Genomic DNA, 20,463 nt, shown 5'->3' on the forward strand with positions numbered 1-20,463 from the left:
CTTCCTTCCTTCCTTCCTTCCTTCCTTCCTTCCTTCCTTCCTTCCTTCCTTCCTTTCTTCCTTCCTTCCTTCCTTTCTTTTTCTTTCTTGCTTTCTTTCTTCCTTTCTTGTAGATTTTATGCTTTGGTGAAATGAGAAGGGAGCAGTAAGTGTCCATGAAGTATAGGAAATAAAGGTGTGAAAAGCTTTGGGTTAGCAGAATTAGATCTAGACTTGAGTCTAGACTTGAGATTCTAATCCATTGCCTGTAGCTACACTTAAGAATAACACACAAGGTGTTGTGAAAAAATGAACTGTATAAACAGAATTCCAACTCAGACACTTGCTTCCAGAAACATGATTTTCTAACAATAGTAAAGAAAATGGAAGAGTTTACTGTAAGCACATTTTCTGTTATTTTTTAAAAGCAGTACTGGTCACAAAAATAATTAGAATATAAATGCTTTTATAAGATACATTCATAAAAAAGAGCATTCCTAGTACAGTTGGATGGTTCTACTAATACCTACATATTGTTGGAGATCTTATTTTTTTTTTTGCCAGAACTGGGGCTTGAACTCAGGGCCTTGCACTCTCTCTTGGCTCAAGGCTGTCACTCTACCACGTGAGCCACAGCTCCACTCATGATTTTGTTTTGTTGTTAATTGGAGATAAGAGCTGCATGGACTTTTCTGCCTGGACTGGCTTTGAGCTGCGATTCTTAGATCTAACCTCCTGAGTAACTAGAATTACAGGCTTGCACCATTAGTATCCAGCTTGGAAATGGTTTTGTGTACCTCCTTTTAATTCTTTGTTTTTGAATTGCATTTTTGAAAAGAAAAGTTGTTTAATGGAAAAAATAAAGTTATCAGTATTTCATTTTAAACAACTCATATAATTTTGAAATTATGGCAGCCTCTCCTATGCACCTTACGTGATCTTCTTTATTATATTAAATTAAGTTTCAAGAATTGGAAATTTTTGTTTTGTTTCAAATCACGGAGTTGTTGGTAGCAGAAAGGAGTAAATAAATGCACTATTTTCCCGTGTTGCTATATTTGCAGATAGTGACTATAGTCGGCAGGCAGAATGCTTTCTACTAGAATGGTGGGTACATTTCCATGAGCTGGAAGGAAATGAGAGATTGGGAATAGATGAATGTCAGAGTCCAGTAGCTTGTGCATTTGGAGGAAAAAATCTGGCTGTGGAACACTAAGAACGTGTTGCTATTGCTCATCATTCAATCTTCCATTCTCTCAATGGATATCTGTACTTCGGAGGAAACTTGAAATTGCCCTTGTTATTCTCCTTTTCACTCATGAAATGCTGTGTATACTGGACAGAAAGCAAATAGGAAAGACAAGCAGTTCTTTTCAGCTCTTTAAATGATGAGCTTACACCCTAAAGCATGGGATGTGATTAGTTTTCTTTTTAAACATGTTATTATTGGCCCTTGTGATACCAAGCTCTCTTTAAATATCACAGGCAAGGTTTGTTTTTGAGAGATCCTTTAGAAATGATTTTCATGTGCCTCCAAGGTACATTATTGCAGATTATAAGATAGCACATTTTTGGCTTTCTAAACTGACAAGTTTACACAGTTACCCTTATGTCTTAGAGTTTAATCACTCAATATCTCTACCAACTATGAGATGTTCTCAGATTAAATTTCTTAAAAGAATTATATAACTATTACTACTATTTTAACAAACCAAGATCCTATGTCTACTGTTGTGGAAACCAGATTCTAATATTTTCATGGACAACCTAGATAAATTTAAATTACCTTGGTCTTATATAATAGACTAAAAAAATGGACCCAGTAGCCGAGCACATGTGGCTCATGCCTTCAATGCTAGCTGCTGAGGAGGCTGAGATCTGAGGATTGAGGTTTGAAGCCAGCCCAGGCAGAAAAGTCCCTGTGAGACTCTTATCTCCAGTTAATCACAGAACTGTCAGAAGTGGCACTGTGGTAGAGAGCTAGCCTTGAACAAAACAGAGCCCAGGGACAGTGCCCATATCCAGAATTTGAGCCCCAGAACCACCAAAATAAAACATAAAAAGGTGTAACTGTACAGTTTTTTTTACAACAAAAAATGTATTAAAAAAGTAAAAGTAACATTGCCAGCTTTAGTTACACAAGCAACCATGTTAATAAATGGCTAAAATTTGTGGACTTACTTTTTCCAGGCGGTAGCACTTATCCCTTCCTAAGAGCCAGTTGCTATCAGAGATATTGGTAGCCATTTATTACCTACTGCTACTACTAAGAATTAAATTATGTAACCATATTATGTAAATGACTATATTAAATATGAAGGCAATAAATACCCCAATTCACTGTTTCTTATTTTATGACAATTGTTCTGGAATCTGTGCTCTTCCCGAATCAGCCTTGTAAGTGCTTGAGTTTACAGGTATATACCACCATGTCTGTAACTACTAAAACCAAATTTTATTTGTAATTGCTCCAGACAGAATCATGGGAATAAACATAGCTTTCACTGTGTGTATTATTGTGAATTGCTACATACCTCAGAAAACTCTGAATTCTGATGGTCATGTCTGCCAGACACTAAATTTTAGGGAAATTTCACGATACATTAATAGAGGTACTTCGGTTGAGTTAGTGGTGCATGAAGAATGAACGGGGTTTTAGATTCCTTTGGTATTGAATTTTCCTGGTACTGGATTTTGTCTGAGATACTTAAGTAATAGTTCTTTATTATTTTAATTTATTATGAAAGAGTATTAATCCAGCATGGGGACACTTGGTAACATCTTTCAAATCAATTAATTGCATTAGAAAGTAAAAGTAAAGTTTATACTTAATTGGTCATTATTCAATAAAGATTTTATAAGATTTTATGAGGTTAATTAATAAACATGCTTTAAAAATCATGATTTGAATTAAAAATATCAAAGGAAAACATATCATTTTTTCACTACAAAAGAAGACCGGGACCTGAGTTAAATGCTTAATTCTAGTGTTCTGCTATCACTACATTTATCAGAATTTGGGTAAACCATTATCAGTTTTTTCCTTTATTCTTGGTTTTTCCATTTCTTTCTCAATTCTATTATAAAGGTTAGTTCTTTTTACCCTTCATCGTATGGAAGCATAGATTCATTGGGTCAGAGCAGCTTTGGTAATCCAGTTAGACCTGTGCTATCAACTTCCCTTTTCACCAGTCCAATTTCATGATCTCATTCTTCTTCCTTTCCCTTTCCCCTTTCTCTCTCTTTGTCTTTCTCTTTCTTTCTCCCTTCCTTCCTTCCTTCCTTCCTTCCTTCCTTTCACTCTTTCATTCTTTTTTCTTTCTCTCCCTTTCTGTTTCAGTTTCTCTTTCTCTTTCAGTCTCTCTTCCTCACCTCTCCTTGCCTCTCCTTGCCTCTCATACTCAGAGCCTTGCACTGTCTCTTGGATTTTCTCTCAAGTTTTCTGCTATATCATTTGAGACACCTTCACTTCCAGCTTTTTTTTTTTTAGCTTTTACATCAACTTTATTCTCAGAGCCAACTTGCATGAGTTGACAATACCCCCACCATTGCCAACTATTGTAAGAATCATATTCTTTCTTACATGTGCCAAACTCATATTCAACAATGAGTTCTAGGTTGTAGAGGATTTGCTGTTTGCATGTCTATATGGCTTTGTTACAAATTATGAAACAAAGGCACACATACAATTGCTACCACTTTCAGCTTTTTTTGCTGCTCAATTGGACATAAGAGTCTCACAGACTTTTCTGCCTGGGCTGGCTTTGAACTGCAATTCTCAGCCTCTTGAGTAGCTACGATTAGAGGTATGAGCCATCAGCACCGAGAATGATCTAATTTTTCATGAGTGGAAAGTTATTTCTATTTTTCCCAACAAAAATTGCAAGGGTAATGAAATATCCAATAGAAATAATGAATCATTCAACGAACGTTACTTAACTTGGTACAATATGTTTAATCACAATTAAGGAAGAAAAAATCTCCTACCAGTGGAGTATTTTCTGGATTGTTTTCCTTGTCACTTACTATTTAGGAGAAGCTCATGGATATAGTCCTGCTTTCTTTCTTCTGTCTTATGGTAAGGGATATTGGTACCTTTTAGCAATAGGAAGGCTGGAGGCCCTTTCTCATTACAACCTTTTTGGTACAATAGTCTGTCCCTTAAGTTTTCATCTAAATCTTAGTTGAAATCTAAGACTTACAAATAATGATGGAGTTGTGGGGGGTGGCAGCTGGCTGTGCAGTAACCAGCTTGTTAAGGTGTCTTAGGGCCTCTATTTTTATAGGGACTCACACACTGCTCCTGATTACAACCCAAGGTTTTGTCCTCAGTTCACCACATTTTCTCCCCTTTCTACTCTCATGCATAAGGCATGTACTTTACTTGCTGCCAGGACTTGTTGCTCCCATTTTCTCCTGGGCACATCCTCCCTGTTGGGCAGGATGCTGCTACGTAGCTGCTTTGAACATAGACATAGTTAGCAAGGTAGAGAATACAATGAAAAGAAAATAAGGTCAGGCACTGGAGGCTCATGCCTGTAATCCTAGCTACTCAGAAGCCTGAGATCTGAGGATTACAGTTCAAAGCCAGCCTGGGCAGGAAAGTCCGTGAGACTCTAATTTTAGTAAACCACCAGAAAACTGAAGTGGCGCTGTGGCTCAAGTGGTAGAGCGCTAGCCTTGAGCTGAAGAGCTGAGGGACAGCGCCCAGGTCCAGAGTTCAAACTCCACAACTGACAAAAAAAAAAAAAGAAAAGAAAAGAAGGTTTTGTTTGTGGGTTAGTAATAATTCTTCATTAGTTAGGCACTTGTTGCTTTGAATCGGATTTGAGTTTTGACCTAGTCAAACTATTTGGTCTTCATATTAGATGAAGCTGTCTGGACCCTGGCATGTGTTGGGTGAGGTAGGACCACTGCCAGAGTTGACAGCTATCTCAGTTCCATTCGCACGCAGTTCTTTGGTTTGTGCTGGGCTTTGGATTCCAACTTGCTAGTTGTCTCTGGCTGAATTGCTCTACTTTTCACTCTTGAATTCAGACATGGCCCTTGAAAGGGCAAACATTTCTCTAACTTTCCTCACAGGCTCTATTCCTCTGATCCAGGCCTTCATGTATCTCTCATTCTGCTGGGAGTCAGGTAGTATCTTGCAGCCCATATCCAATGACGATGACAGTCATCTTCCCAGGTACCTTTCTGCATGCAGTCAGTGCTTTCCAAAACTTTGGAGCCCCTTCCATCTGTTTTGTTCTAGACTCTCATTCTCTATGCATTTGTACAGCACAGATGACTTTCCTGGCCAATATCCAGTGAATGGCCAAGCCCTTCCCAATCTTAGAGTATAACAACTAATCTATGGATTGTTTCTAGCACAATGCCTGAATTAAATTATCCTTTAGTAATAGGAGCTGTTTGTGGTTAATATTATATCCATCCATCCTGCACCATTCTTAATTTTCTTTCTTTGCCCCAGGCAATGACTGACCTTCCAAATGTATAAAGTTCAAATCTTTAAGTAAACAATAATTTATTTTTCTCCAGGGGGACATTCCATCTAGAATTTGCTAATCTACCCTGCTCTCCACAGCAATGAAGACTTTGGCTTCAGGTTTTCACATTAAAGCCTTCTTCACATCTTGAAGACAAGATGCCCTCTTTTCTAATATTTAGAAGCAGCAGGGTTATTTTTTTAAATGGTGGTACTGAGGCTTGAACTCAGGGCCTCTAGCTTTTATTTGGCTTTCATGCTCATGGTAGGTTCTCTAACACTTGAACCACACATCCATCTAGCATTTTTCTGGTTAACTGGAGATAGAATCTTTCAGAATTTTCTGTCAAGGCTGGCTTCACATTTCAAGCTTCAGACCTCAGCCTCCTGAGGAGCTGGTATTACATGTGTAAGTCACTGATGTCCACAACAACATAATTTGAGAAATTTATGTAAGTCTTCTTTTGAGTCTTTCTATATTTTGTAAAATAAGGATAGTCATGTGTTAATTGTATATGTAACCAACAGTAAATGAGATTTGTGAAAATAATAACTACATGAGATACTGTTGTCAGGAACAGCTATGAATAAGAATAATATTAAGAGACAACCTTAATGACTTTCAAATTTTAAATTGAGGGCAGAAATTTAATTTTCTGCTCTTATTTCATATTTTCTTTTTCCCTATGTTTCTCATTACTTCACCCCCTTCACTCTAATCTGAAAACATTCTTGGAGTTTTATTTTTAAAACAGTGTTACTTTATCAGCTTCACAGTTGCCAAATAATAATACATAACAAGCTGTCATTCATAGGCTTTATAGTATTTTCAATTTAGAGTATGAATGCTGATCTGTCTGTGAGCATCGACACGTCTTTGCCACCAATAAACAATACATGCTTAACAGATGTTACCACGAAATGAACTTCTTTTTAAACTTTACTAATGGTCTCGTTTATATAGCCAGGGTCTGTGATGTACGAAGAGAACTGGAGTGATTCTTTTTGGGTTAGCCTACCACAGATGAGTACTCACTTCTTCCTTTACCCTCTCCAGGAAAAGCCATGTATTTAAGGAACACTGAATGACTTGCTGCTGCCAACCCTGAGAAATCTTCCAAAACAGGAGAGTGTTGGTAGAGTCTTGTTCTCCTAGCCTCTTCTTGCTCTGACAGCAGATGGAGGAGTAGGTTTATATCTGGGACCATATCTGGTCTCTGCAGAAGAAAAATGGAGGAAAAAGGAGGGAGGATAAGGAAATGTGAGAAGGGAAGGTAAGACATAGATAAGGTGTGGGCTGTTCACTATGACCCCTCAAAAGTTAGAGGGGGAGACAAAGTCCACCCATGCAAACCCTGTTTCAGTACAAATACAAATGTCAAAGAGGAGGCCTTTCATGGATTGTGAAGCAAGTTTCTTAAAAATAGTGTATGAGTTCAAAGTGTATTTTTTGTTGGATTTGACAAATTTATTTATGTAATGCAGAATGATGCGTTGATACATGTATACAATGTAGAGCAGTTCAATCAGGCTAGTTACCTTAAATAATTATCGTTTATTCCCGCTTTTCACTGAAACAGCATGTCATTTGATCAGTGTCTTTCTATCCTCTGGTATAACCAGTATTTCTCTTTGGGCTTTTATGAGCTCTGTTGTTTTAGAATTCACATAAAAGTGAGACATGTTATTTGTTTGTCTGTATCTGTCCAATTTGATTTTAGCATTATGATCTCAATGTTTGTCCATGTTATCACAGGCATAATTGTCCTCTTTATTGGACTCCAATAGTGTTATTTTTAGCTTGTGTGTGTGTGTGGTGTTTGCATGTGTGTACACATACCACATTTTCCAAATCTATTTATTGGTTGATTGGCATTTAATTCCATATCTTGGCTTTTGTGAATAGTGCTGCAACAAACATGGACATGCAAACACCTCTTCCTTATACTCATTTCAGATCTTAAAGCTGAATTTAAATTAGACTAAAGATACGTAGTGTTTTTCAACACCCTTCAGATGCTGAACAAGGTAAGCATCATTCCATTGATGATATCAACAGCAGTAGCAACAATAATACCTCCCAGTTTTTAGCACCTATTATATATGAGCCATTGCTCTCAGTGGTGCTTCAAATGTCTCTAATATCTCCATTTGCAAGTGATAATCTTGATACTCAAAAAATGTAAAAAATGTATATTAAATGGAGGGACATATCATGCTCAGTAACAATATGCCAGTTCAGGTACAAGGACAATAAGCTTCCTCATGGATAACTTATTTATCACATACTAATGAATTCAGACCTCCTCTTACTTTGTGTCATCATGTGATGTTGACGGGCACTGGTGCCATTATCTAGACAAGAATATGCATCAGACATGGAGGATATAGAAGATAGTTGAATGCCTTTACTGGATTTCCAAGAGGAAATTTCTGGGCAACATGTCTTATGTGTTTAAAGTTGAAATATAGCTATAATCTTGCACTAAATTTCTTGGGTAAATTAAAGTGAAAAACAAACACAATTAGGTGCTCAATAATTATTTAATTATTCACCATTGCACTCCAAAAAGAATTCCAGTGGAACTTGCCCCTGGCTTGGGGCAAGCTGATTCCCATGGGGAATATGAACCATTAAAATCTATTTACCCTTTTCAACAACTTCTATAATCTAGGTATTGGAAACTGTCACTCAAAAGTCTTTAGAGCCATATTTTTCCCCATCAAGCCCCATAAGCTAGTTTTTACCTTGTTTATGCCTGAAGTCAGGCAAAAATGACTTAAAATAGGTAAGACAGTAGCAAGTTGAGTTGCTTATTTTGTAGCTCAAGTGGAGAAGTAGTTCCGTGAAAGCATTGGAGATGGTATACATAAGGTATCATTTCCATCTCCTCGTAGAAACTTCAGTTCTAGCTTTGGGAGTTTTTCAGAATTTCATCTTTGGAATGAATTATGAGGAGAAGTAAACAACACTAGAGGGTTACAGAGTTTGCATCTCTTCCATTGCAGAACACAGAGGCTCCAGCAAATCAAAATGCTGTAATTTGCCAATATAAGTAATGGATGCTGTGAGCCTCCCGATTTTCATGAGGGTAAGCAGCCAGATGGCTCTAGTCAGGCTTTGCTAACACACAGGTGCCAAGTCTCTATGGGCAGTTCCATTTTCATGCTTGTCTTGCGCCAGGTTCTTTGCTGGTTTGTATGTGCCAGGCTCCATTCCACTTTCCCCTAGATATGGAGGCTCAGTACCAGTGCAGGCAGTGTATGTGAAAAGGAGTTTGCAGCTGTAGGTTCTAGTAAGTCTCATACTGACATGTTGAGGGGATTGAAGGGGTTGGGGAAAGTTAGTTGTCAGCATCTGAGTTCTGAAGAAGCTGCTGGCCACCTGTACTCATTCTAGGAACAAGGCATGGCCACAGTGCTTTTAAGTCTGGGTGTCTGCATTCTCATTAGAAGCTAAAGGAGCACAAAGGTTCTTCTGAGTTTACTTTGCATTAGTGTCTGTAATAATGCATCTCAGCAGGTCCTCAAGCCTTCAGGAATATTGGTCCTTCAAGTTGACAAAGGAGATTAGGAAATGAGACCTGTTCACTATGATAACATACATTTCTAAATGCTTCCTTCTTGACAAAAGCAATTTTGGAATAATCTCAACTGGTTCATTGCCTTTTTTCATTTTTCTTAGTGCCATAAAAACTTGCAAAGAAGTTCAATTATGGGAAACAATTAAAAATTCAGATTGCAAAGAGAAGACATCATATTTGCTTCAAACAGGTGCTGGCACAGATGGCTCACTCACAAGTCCTGGCTTTATTTACAGCTTTTAAACCCAGACAGATAAATTGACAAAAATGTTTCTGGATTTTATAATGTACTGAATGCCCAAATTTGGCCATAAACTTACATTAATTTGTAAATGATTCGATTTAAAACTTGACCTCTCAAGTCACTGGTAGACTTTTAAAAAGACCATTTGCTTGCCCTGTCTTTTGCACAATTATGTGAGCAGATTAATTTTGCTTTTGATTGGACATGGTTGGTTTATTGCCTAGATCTTGTAATGACTATTTGTACAATTAAGGAAAAAACTCTCAAGTCTAATTGCATGTAGTCTGCTGGTTCTGTGCTTTTGACAACTATTTCATTCTAAAGGATTATTAGCTGTCCATTCTTTTTCACCCACCTTGAAGTATGGTTCTTGGTGAGAATAGCAAAGCACATGACATGAAATCCAGAGCCCAAATAGAACCATCCTGAGGAAGACCAGACCTAGTTTGTCATTGTGTCGGGAGGAGCCATATCATGATGTCTTGCATCATTACTTGCTTGTTCAAGATTTGCATACATAGATGCATCACTTTGCTGGAAAGATGTCTTCATACTTGACTTAATGGGACAAGTTTTTGTTCATCCTGAGATGGTGTTTGTTGTACAACATTCTTCCAGGGCTTCTCTTGGTATCAACTTTAGTTTTTAGGAAGCTGTATTAGTAATCTCTATGCCTCTTATAGACACCAGCTATTGTATGGGCACTGTATATTCAGGTGAGTCTCTATCCTCAGCGGGTTTCTGTTTATTTCAACTGTGGTTTCTATTCAAGGGGAAAGGGTACTACCTATTCTAAAATCACAGTTGAAATAAGTATGAAGAGGCACCAGAAAAGGAAGACTAACATTGCACTGGTTAATGGGTTTGTATGAAGGTACTTATTTAGCTGTATCCCAGTGTCCTGTCATTAGAGGGCTACAAGGCAAAGAACATTGAAAGCCAACTCTGTACTCATCAGGGAAAATATTTCAGACATAGAGGTCTGAAATGTTGCTTCCTGCATTTGTATGCAAGATCCATAGAAGGGCCTGTTGGGTAGACCATCCAAAAGCTGCTTACTCATATACTACTGCATCCCCTGAGCTTCACAAATATGTATGTCACTTTCATTCTGTGTGCTAATGTGGTGCAAAATTATTAACAGTCTTGATCTTACATCTTGAGATTGCTGTTCATTATGTAAACCTTTCTTCTGGATGCAGTCCATGTTTTCTTGTATGTGCACTACAGGGTGGATCATCCACTGGTATTTGGGGAACTCTAATGATTGAATGTAATGTCTGTTTTTCACAGACTTTTTCATTCTGTGTTGGGATGCAGGGTTATGGGAGGGGGGGTGTTTCATTGTAATTTGTCATTGTTCTTCTTTAACCCGCTTGTGTGATTTGCTTTAGTATTTTTTTTCTTCTTAATTAATGCTTCCATCCTCATCCTTGCTGTGGCTGCTCATGTGTCCTCCTCCTCCTCCTGTCTTCTGCTTCTGACACTAAAGCCCGCAGCCCGCTTGAGAACTCAGTGCCCTGCCTAGCAAATTGCACGTTGGACGATGACCCCCGAGTGCGGCGCACTCCCAGCGAGGGATGGCTAAGTAAGTCAATGGCTGGGAAGGGGGCAAGGATGGTGGGCGCGGGAGGGCAGGACGTGATTTGGGTTCATGGTTCCTGAGTGGAGGGCAGCCTTAATGTCGGAAAAGGCGAGTCTTATGGGTTCTTCATCTCTCAGAAGTACAGAATTTTCTGGGTGATCTGCTGGCCTGGATGCAAGTTGGTAAGGCAGTAGGAAGACTGAGAATATGGGTTGTGGCTGGCCCTGGCAGCTTTCCTTCTCTGTGGCACTTCTCAGAAGCTCAGGTTAGTCATGGTGATCCTTCCTTGTCTCTTCAGACGATTGTGAGGATGGCCACCTCAATAAGGCCTCAACTTTAGGTATCAACTTTAAGTTTTTAGTAATCTTTATGTTTCTTAGAAACATCAATAAATGTTACATCTGCCCTTGTACAAGTTCAGATGAGTGTCTGAATTCAGAGGGTTTCCTTTCTAATGAGGGAGACAGCATAGAAATGGATATCAGTTGTTCAAAATAAGTGAAATTTATGAGAGCTCTCTCTCTCTATCTCTCACACACACACAAGGTGTTTTGGAAATACCTTGGCTTGTGAGTGGTGATATTAGAAAAGACTTTTCAAGCATATGATTTTGGCTTACATCTTAAAGGAAAAGTATGATTTTTGTAATGGGAGAATTAAGGTAAAGCCCACTATGGAACTATTAACTTTGCTATAGAATAGGTCTAATAAAATTGAATAGGAATTCTTCTTGAATAGCAATAAAATTAACAAGCATTAATTCATTGATTTTCATTACTTCTCACAAATGCAGGCTAACTACTTTATGTGATACCATTTAATTTTCTGAGCAACACCATGCAGTTGTCATTATCACCATCTGTACTATGCACATGAAGAGATGAGATTTTTTTTTCCAAAATCAGTGAAATTTATAAAGGTCTAGGATGAGACTTGAACTTTATAACATGAGTGGTGTCTTATTTAAGTTAAACTATAGGAAATCTCACTGTAGCACATGGTCAGATTGCCAAAATGCTTTGAACCCCCATTCCCTTTGAGGTTTCAGTACTCACATAATGTTTCTAGAAGAATCATGTATTCTTTCTAATAAATTAATATATTTCTCAGTGATGCCTATTGGGGAAAAATTAATTCAGGGAAGCAGCTCAGGAAGGATTGGGTTTAGTCTTAGACCTGGCATTCCTGGTTTCATGACTTCAGGCAAATTGCTGCTACTATAAATTTGGGTTTCTCATCTATGAAAGTGAATTAATTTCAACCTATATAATTAATAACACTTATGCTATTCGTGTTTACAGGAATTGCTCAAGAAATTATACTGTTTCTGTTCTTTTAAAGTTTTATGCATTCTATGTCAGATATTCAAATGATTTCTGTGGGTAAAGCATCAAGAAAATTGATAACTATGATGAGTTTGTAGATGATGAGAAAAGATGGAAACCATTTGGAAGTCAGACTCAGACTACACTCTGTGTTAATCCTTCTAAGAACACTTTCTCATCATCTATTCATGTTGTATTCTCTCTCTCTCTCTCTCTCTCTAAACGGTTATCCTTAATGTATAATCGGTGTCACGTACTCTAGGACTCCCAAGTATTTACTCTATTCAACAAAGTCAGTATAAGATATTCATTGAGCCTTGTGCCAGTGGCTCAAAGCTGGCCTGAGCAGGAAAGTCTGTGAGACTCTTAAGCCCAATTAACCATCAAGAAGCAGGAAGTAGAGTTGTGGCTCAAGTGGTAGAGTACTAGCCTTGAGTGAAAAAGCTCAGGGAAAGTGTCCTGGCTTTGAGTTCAAGTCCCAGGCTGGCACAAAAAAATAAATAAAAGATAAATTGATTAAAGTATACACATCAGTGTTAGGTCCTGTTGTTTTCACCTACCTCCCCTCTCTCATTTTCATGAATTCCTCTTCGAATCTGTTTTTCCTTTTCCTTTTGTCTTCTAAAGTGCCTTACCCTTAAGCTTTAGTTGATTTCCTGACCACCCACAACTGCCTTTATAAGAAATCTACTCAAAACGCGAATGAAGTTCCATTTCTTCGTAACCTTATTCTTTTATAGCACCAAAGATCTTTCAAGTGTTAAAGTACCATAGCTTCTATTGTCCATGCCTCACAGTTGGAGATTTATATTTTATGGTTTATGTCTCATCCGTAGATTTTTCACTTCATCTACATATAAAATGTTCCAGGAGTTGTGTCTCAGGCTTACATGTCTTCTCTAGTGTGAAGGAGATACTTCAAACATGGATGTTGTATAGTTTTCATGTTGTGAAATAATTTTTGTGTGTACATTTGTTGGTATTGGGGCTTGAACTCAGGCATTTACATTCCCTCTGGCTTTTTTGCTCAAGGCTGGTGCTCTATTACTTGAGCTATACTTCTGTTTCTGGCTTTTTGCAGGTTATTTGGAGATAAGAGTCTCGAGAATTTTTCTTCCTGAGCTGTCTTTGAACCTTGATCCTTGGATCTTAGCCTCCTGAGTCACTAGCATTACAGGCATAAGCTACTAGCACCTGGCTTCTGAAATAATTCTTAGTACTCATAATTTCATTACAACAACAACAATGACAACAACAAAACCCGGGTTTTACTGGAGACCATCTTGGCCACGGGAAACCATTCACCAGAAGTAAAGAGTGTTTACATATAAGAAATTTTTCTTCATATTAGTGATCTAGTAAATCTGATTCTCAATTCTTCTAGTAGCTAACACAGTATTACTTTTTAAAACACGGCCAAAAAAATCAGTTAAAAAACAGATGTGCAATACTATTCTATTAATCTTTCAATATTCTTAGCAAGCTATTTTCTGTACCTTAAAGTAGCTATCTTTAAAAAGCTGCTTTGAAAAGGTACTTTTGGGGCGTAAGCTCTCATCATTTCACATTGTGTGCTTCTTATCTTAGTTGTCACCTGAGGCAGATGTGAGCTCAGAGCTCTGCCCAGATGCTGTACCGTATTGAATTACAAGTTGGAACAAAACCAGAAATGATATCCTCACACAGATCTCACAGGCAGGTCTGAAACCAGCCAGGGCCACTGAGAACAACAGAGAAGCTTTCGTCTCCACTTTTCAGGACAAGTTAATACCAACCTAAATGCTTTGCCATTATAGAGCCTAAGAACATAACCTCTCTTTGTAGATCCGGAGTGGCTCTTCACTCTGAACGCTTATCTGTGAATTCAGTTTGACATCTAACAGCCAGCATCATTTGAACCCTTCGAAAACACTTGTCCTGTTACAGTTAGTGGCGGTGGAGATCAGCTGCTTCATACTCTCAGGTCTGAGGTTCAAAGAAGAAAGTGAGGCTCAGAGCTTTTCCTGCCATGGTCTGCACATTCCTGGTGTCTGGCCTCACTTTGCTTTGTCCTGGTCTGTCTGGCTAGTTTGTATATCCACAGACAAGGACCTGGTCCAGTTCGGTGCTTTGCCTTTTAGTTACTTACCCACTATGTATTTTTATTACTGTCCTAAGTATAATTATTAGTTAAGACTGCCTCTCCTCTCCCCAAATGAAACCACAGTGGTTTGCCTTTAGATTCTTGCTTCACCTTTAAATCAGGTTGCATAGTTATCACTAAAACTTAAAAGAACTAAGTTTTTAGTGGGGTTTTTGTTGTTCTCTGTGTTTTAGTTTTTTTTTAGACAGGGTCTCACTTTATAGCCCAGCCTGGACTTGAACTTCTGATTTTCCTTCCTCAGCTTTCCATGCATTGGGATTATAGACATCTACCACCACTTTTAGGTCCTTTGGTTGATTTTATTCTTATTTTTGGCATTTAAAAGCCAAAGAAAATCCAAGTATGACTTTAAAAGTTCCTTCACTGTAGCTGTTTATTATCATAAATTTAAAAAGCTTCTTTCATCAATCTGATGTATCTTAAAAATTTTTTTTTGGTTAGTATAGACATTGGAAAACATGTAGTATACAAGAACAAGTTACAAGTTCTTAAAATACAGGTAATCTGACCTTTGTTTTTTTAAAGGAATTATTTCTTTATTCTGAGTTCAGAAAGAGGCCTTGTGAGTTATTATTTAATAAACTAAAATATATTTTGATTTTAAGCAGTTTATAGAAGGGAGATGAGAATGAAGAAAAACTTAGAAATTTAATTTTATTTCAGAATACTGACTACTTAGTGGAGATTTCAAAGGGCACGGACTTAGGGAAAAGTTGAATTTGCTGAAATTATAGAGGATTTTCTTTTCTGAACTTCTTTTTTCTTTTGCCAACCAGAGGAGTTTCAGTTTGTGAGAATTCAAACTGGTACTTGACAAAATGTTGATATGTCTAATGTGTTTATAATTTAACTCTTCCTTTCATCACTTTTCCTGACTTGTCTATTCCTTATTTCTTCCTACTTTCTTTTAGACTTAGAATCTTGGAGCCAAATTTGACTGTACACTTTCCTCCACCTGAAGTAGATTACTAAATCAGTTCAGTGTTATTTTAGTGATGTTGCTTGTCTTTGTCCCCTTTCTAGTCTGTGTGTGTGTGTGAGAGGGGGGGGGAAGAAAGAGAGAGAGAGAGAGAGAGAGAGAACACTGTGGCCTAAATGAAAGACTAGGGCACTATACTTTAACTTTTTTGATCAAGGCTGGTGTTCTACTTCCAGATTTTTATTGGTTAATTGGAGATGATCTCATGGACTTTCTTGCCTGGACTGGCTTTGAACTTTGATTCTTCATAGTTCAGCCTTACTAGTACCTAAGATTACAGGAGTGAACCACCAGCGATGGCTGCCATTACTTTTGTTTAGGTTTTTGCTTTCTCTTGCTCAGCCTGTTGTCTAGGATCATTGCCTGTAGTTAGGCATAAGCAGATGCATCTTATACCTTGCCTTCCAGTTAATCTATCATATAGCTAGGTGGTAAGTTATCTCCTCCCATGGTAATGTTCAGTGGTAGGTCAGTGAATTGAACCCTTGAGCCTGGCATTCAAAGCCCAAATACAATGATGTACAGTTGAGTTACTGTTAGAGTTGCATTACATTACTGTGCTTCCTAACAGTATATTTCAGCAGCTCTTTACCATTGTCTGAATTTGGGGTCAGCTATAGTATCACCTTCCACTATCATTGTAGCAGTGGACAAGAGTCAGGGTGAAGCACAGGCTTCCTCTTAAGCTTGTACCTAGAAATGATACATGTCAGTGTCCTGTATATTTCATTTAACATAGTCATGTCTCCACACCCAGGGACAGAGGATGCTTACTTTGTAAAGTACCAAGGGCGATCATGATTCAGACATACGTGGTGGGCAGTCCTAATGGCTCCTACCCACTTGAAATGGGAATTGGAGCCTTGGCTTTGTAGAATATATTTTTTGGCAAGGGTGAAAGCTTTATGAAGCTATGCAGAGCCAGTATGCAGCAAATTTTCTTCTTGTGTATCCTTATAAATGTGCGATAAAGGTTTATTCATGGCGAAGGAGGGTTGGGGTGTTCAGTTTAAGAATCAGTGGAACTGTGGTTTGAGAGAGGACTTCTGAGATAGACTAGATTAATTTGAAGCTGATGGGGATGGAGTGTCTGATAGATAGATAGATAGATAGATAGATAGATAGATTACTCTTATTAGACCAAATAATATCTGGATTTAATTATTGGAGACAACTGAAGACTTAACTACTTGAATTAGTATGCCTGTGTGCATATGGGTGAAAGGGATGGGAGGCAAATCAAAAGCAATACTTTAGCTATGGATATCAATTTCAAAGTTAATAATGAAATTTTCTTCTTGGCAGCAAATGGTAAAATTTTACTTTGATGAGAATTGCTGGCAGAATTTTCAAAAATAAGGCTTTCTGTGGTAAGGTAAATGGTTTGATGTTTATAGTTGTTCTAGTAATTCAGATATCAGTTCTGTTCCTGTTAATTTGTCTTGCATTACTGTACACTTCTTATGCTTCCTCTGCTTCTCTATGATGAGAGAGAGAGGGAGAGACAGATAGACAGACAGACAGAGAGAGAGAGACAGAGAAAGAGAGACACCCCTTTAGCAGAACTGGACCATGCATTAAGAGTAGAACCTGAATAGCTAGAACAATGTTGAACAACATAAATATTCAGTTTACCACAGAGGGAAAAAGTCATAGTTTTGAAGATTCTCTTGGCATATTTTAGGTATTCTACTTTAGGTCCTTACCTCTTTGTGGGTGATTTCAAAAACCTCTTCCTTTCTTCTCCTCTAGTCTTACTTAGAATCCATCCCTTTCAATTGTTATAAGAACATATCTAAGTTATAGATATTAACACATAACTCTATCTTTAAAAACCTTAGTGAATGCTTCATCAATTTTAAGTCAAACCTCACATTCTTCAGACTGACTTATATTTGTAAGATCAAACCCACGTTCTTCAGCCTGCGTGGGTGCTTCTGAACTAGTTGTGTGTTGTTTTCCTACACCATCTTTTGATATTACCACTCATGTACAGGCAATATATATTCTGCTGTACTTGGACTCCAAGTTTTTCAATCCATCATTCATTCATGCTCTTCCAGCAGTCATTGAAAGCTCTTTCCTTCAGGAGGCTTTTTAAAATAAAAATTTCTCTTTCTTCTTTCTTCACATTTTGCCAAAGAGCCTCTCCCTCATTTAGGCTCTTATAACCCCTTCCCATCGTTATTATCATTACATCGTAATATGAGTATGTTTCATTTATTGCTAGCCAAGTGTCTAGCTTCTGAACCACATCACATTCATCTGGTGCTAGGTTGGACTGGACCAGTTAATCTATATGATTCTGGCTGCGGTTAAATTATTTGTCATTGCTGTATCCTTTGTTACCACTATGTTGTTATGGAGAGTATCTTTTCTCATCATAGTTTTTTCCCAGTCCCTTAGCTTTTTCAACTCAAAGCTTGAACTCTACCACTTTGACCACAGCTCCACTTCTGAACATTTACTGGTTAACTGGATATAAGAGTCTCACAGACTTTCCTGCCTGGGCTGGCTTTGAACTGTAATACTTAGTTAGATCTCAGTCTCCTGAGTAGCAAGGATTACAACTGTGAGCTCCCAGTACCTGGCCTTTTCTTATCATCCTTACGAGCTTAATCTGAAAGCAAGTAAGAAAGTATGTAGCATCTCTTTAACCTTAATGTGTAATATTCATAAGCTTGAGACAAACCTTACGAGTAATAGTTTTATTTCTAATTGTCTGTCTGTCTATTTTTGTGCCAGTCCTAGGGCTTGAAATCAAGACCTGGGCACTGGCCCTTAGCTCTTTTTGCTACTTGAACCACAGCTCCACTTCAAGCTTTCTGGTAGTTTATTAGAGATAGGAGACTCATGGAATTTCCTGCCCAGGTTGGCTTTCAACTATGAGCTTCAGATCTCAGCCTCCTGAGTAGCTAAGATTATAGGTGTGAGCCACTGGCTTTCTTTTTTTTTTTTAATTGTAGGATGAAAGTTTTTGGAAGGATAGATAGTAAGTTTCTCAAATTCACCTATAGTTCCATGTTTGTATGGGTCAGGTATCTTATCTATCTATGTTTCTATGTATGTTTCTATGTATGTATGTATGTATGTATATATGTATGTATGTATCTATCTATCTATCTGGTGGTTTTGGTGGTGGTGTGGGAGCTGCTGTGTGGTGATGAATCATTGTTCTTTTCGTGTATAAATTGGTTTTTTGAAAACCTTTGATTTATCACTCAGGACCTAACAGAGTGTCTACTAAGAGGTGCTTCATAAATATGAACACTTCACCTGAAAAAGAGCAGGCCAGGAATAATTTTTGGATTGTTGCTCTTGATATTGTCCAAGGATACCAGCCTTAGTAGCATGGGGAAGCCCTGCTGCTTTTTTCTTCCTTCCTGTTTTGAAGATTTTATTTTTATTATCTTTAGGTAGTTGTACAGAGCAGTTGCCATTCATGAAAGCAATTCCCTGAGCCTTTTCTAAGTCTTCTGATGATAGTAGAATTTGACAATTGGATTCCCATATTGCTGAGTAGATCATTGTGTGTATTGACTGAGGTTTCACAGCCAGGGAGAGGACCTCTACTTCAGCTACAATTTATACATCCTGATTCCCAGCAAATATTCTTACTAAGTAAGCAGGGTGGCTCCCTTGTGGGGCTCAGTGAGGCTAAGTGTTGATGATAGTCATTAGAGCTATTCATCAGTACTCTAATTCTGTACACATACGACACCTTTACTCCCTCGTCCCCTCAAAGGTAGGTGTGACCACATATCTTGTTTTGGCTAAGGAAATGTGAATAGATACGATGGATTTCTTTCCCAGAGGAAGCTTCAAGAGGCAGTACAATCTTCACTAGTCTATTTCCTCCCTTATCAGCAGTGTTCTAGAGAGAAGCTGCTTATGTATGTTGGTCTTGGGTTGAGTACAGAGGTACAGATTAGACCCCCAGCCAATCCACAATGATCATTAGCATTAAGGAAAAGAAGGTCACCAATGTTGAAGCATGAGAATCTGAGGTGGTTGTTTTCCAGTAACCTTGCTTTTCTGACAGGGTAGTTTTGAAGCCTCCCTGTAAGTGGGGGTGGGGGAACCAGGATTGAACTCAAGTGTAGACTCCAAATGACAATTTGCCTTTCATTCCCCTCTCTGTGTATTCTTCTTTTTTTTTTCTTTTTGCTTATGTGGTGCTGAGGAATCAAACCCAGGGCCTCGAGCCTGCAAGGCAAGCGCTGTACCACTGAGCCACCTTCCCAGCCCTCTGTGTATTATTCTGTCTGATCCTGGTTCCTCTGTTCTCAGCTACAGATACTGCTGTTATTTGCTGAGAAGAGGTATGGATACCAACGAAAGCCAGGGGGGAAAAAAAAACCCACAGAGTTTTTCTGTTTCAAGTCAGAAAATGAAATTCCTGGTGTCTCTTAATGAGAAACATCAAGTCAGTCTTTCAAAGATTAATTTTGTGGGATATTTCTGTTTTCTAAGGCTCATTCTTCTAAACTCCAGGAAACAGTTGGAGCCCACATACTACTGAAGGCTGTGATCAGCTTTTGCTTTAGAAAGAGCCATGTGCTCTGTAAGCAGTCACCATGGTTACAGATCGCTGTATAGTCTTGTTAGGTGATTATATTGAAGAGAGTGATATCAGCATCCTTTTTGAAGAACAGGGTAAATCCAATTACCATGTCCAGTTTTTTCCCTTGGCAAAAGGCTTAGGTTAAAAATCACTTCTTCCAGCATGCATTTAGTCAAGGGTCTGGGTTGAGGAGATTGCTGTAATTATGAATATTGAATTATTTGTCCAGTTTTCAAAAAACATGTTTAGGTAAGTTGTGTCTAGATTTCCAGTGTCTAGAAGATACATACTAGTGGCTCTGGCTGTATAAGTTATTGTCAATTGCAATAATGTCCAGGTTATTTGTGACAATGCTCATTCTAAGTGTGATTATTGAGAAAGATCCAGCCCTCTTTACTGTTACTAGTTCCATTGCTTCCAGACATAGTGATAGAAGACTTTTGCAGTGTCACATCAATTCACTCTGTTTTTTTTTTTTTTGGTCCAGTCGTGGGGCTTGAACTCTGGGCCTGGGTGCTGTCCCTCAGCTCTTCAGCTCAAGGCTAGTGCTCTACCACTTGAGCCACAGCGCCACT

At 38.2% G+C, this 20,463-nt stretch overlaps 1 protein-coding gene across 4 annotated transcripts in view; it reads left to right on the plus strand.

The window, feature by feature from the left end:
• Slc4a4 (solute carrier family 4 (sodium bicarbonate cotransporter), member 4) overlaps nucleotides 1–20,463 on the plus strand; it is a 312,953-nt gene that overhangs the window by 115,138 nt on the left and 177,352 nt on the right. The gene's annotated exons all lie outside the window — the stretch shown is intronic.

The sequence above is a fragment of the Dipodomys ordii genome, unplaced genomic scaffold (assembly GCF_000151885.1).
Source record: "Dipodomys ordii isolate 6190 unplaced genomic scaffold, Dord_2.0 Scaffold49, whole genome shotgun sequence".
In the NCBI taxonomy this organism is placed as follows: domain Eukaryota; kingdom Metazoa; phylum Chordata; class Mammalia; order Rodentia; family Heteromyidae; genus Dipodomys; species Dipodomys ordii.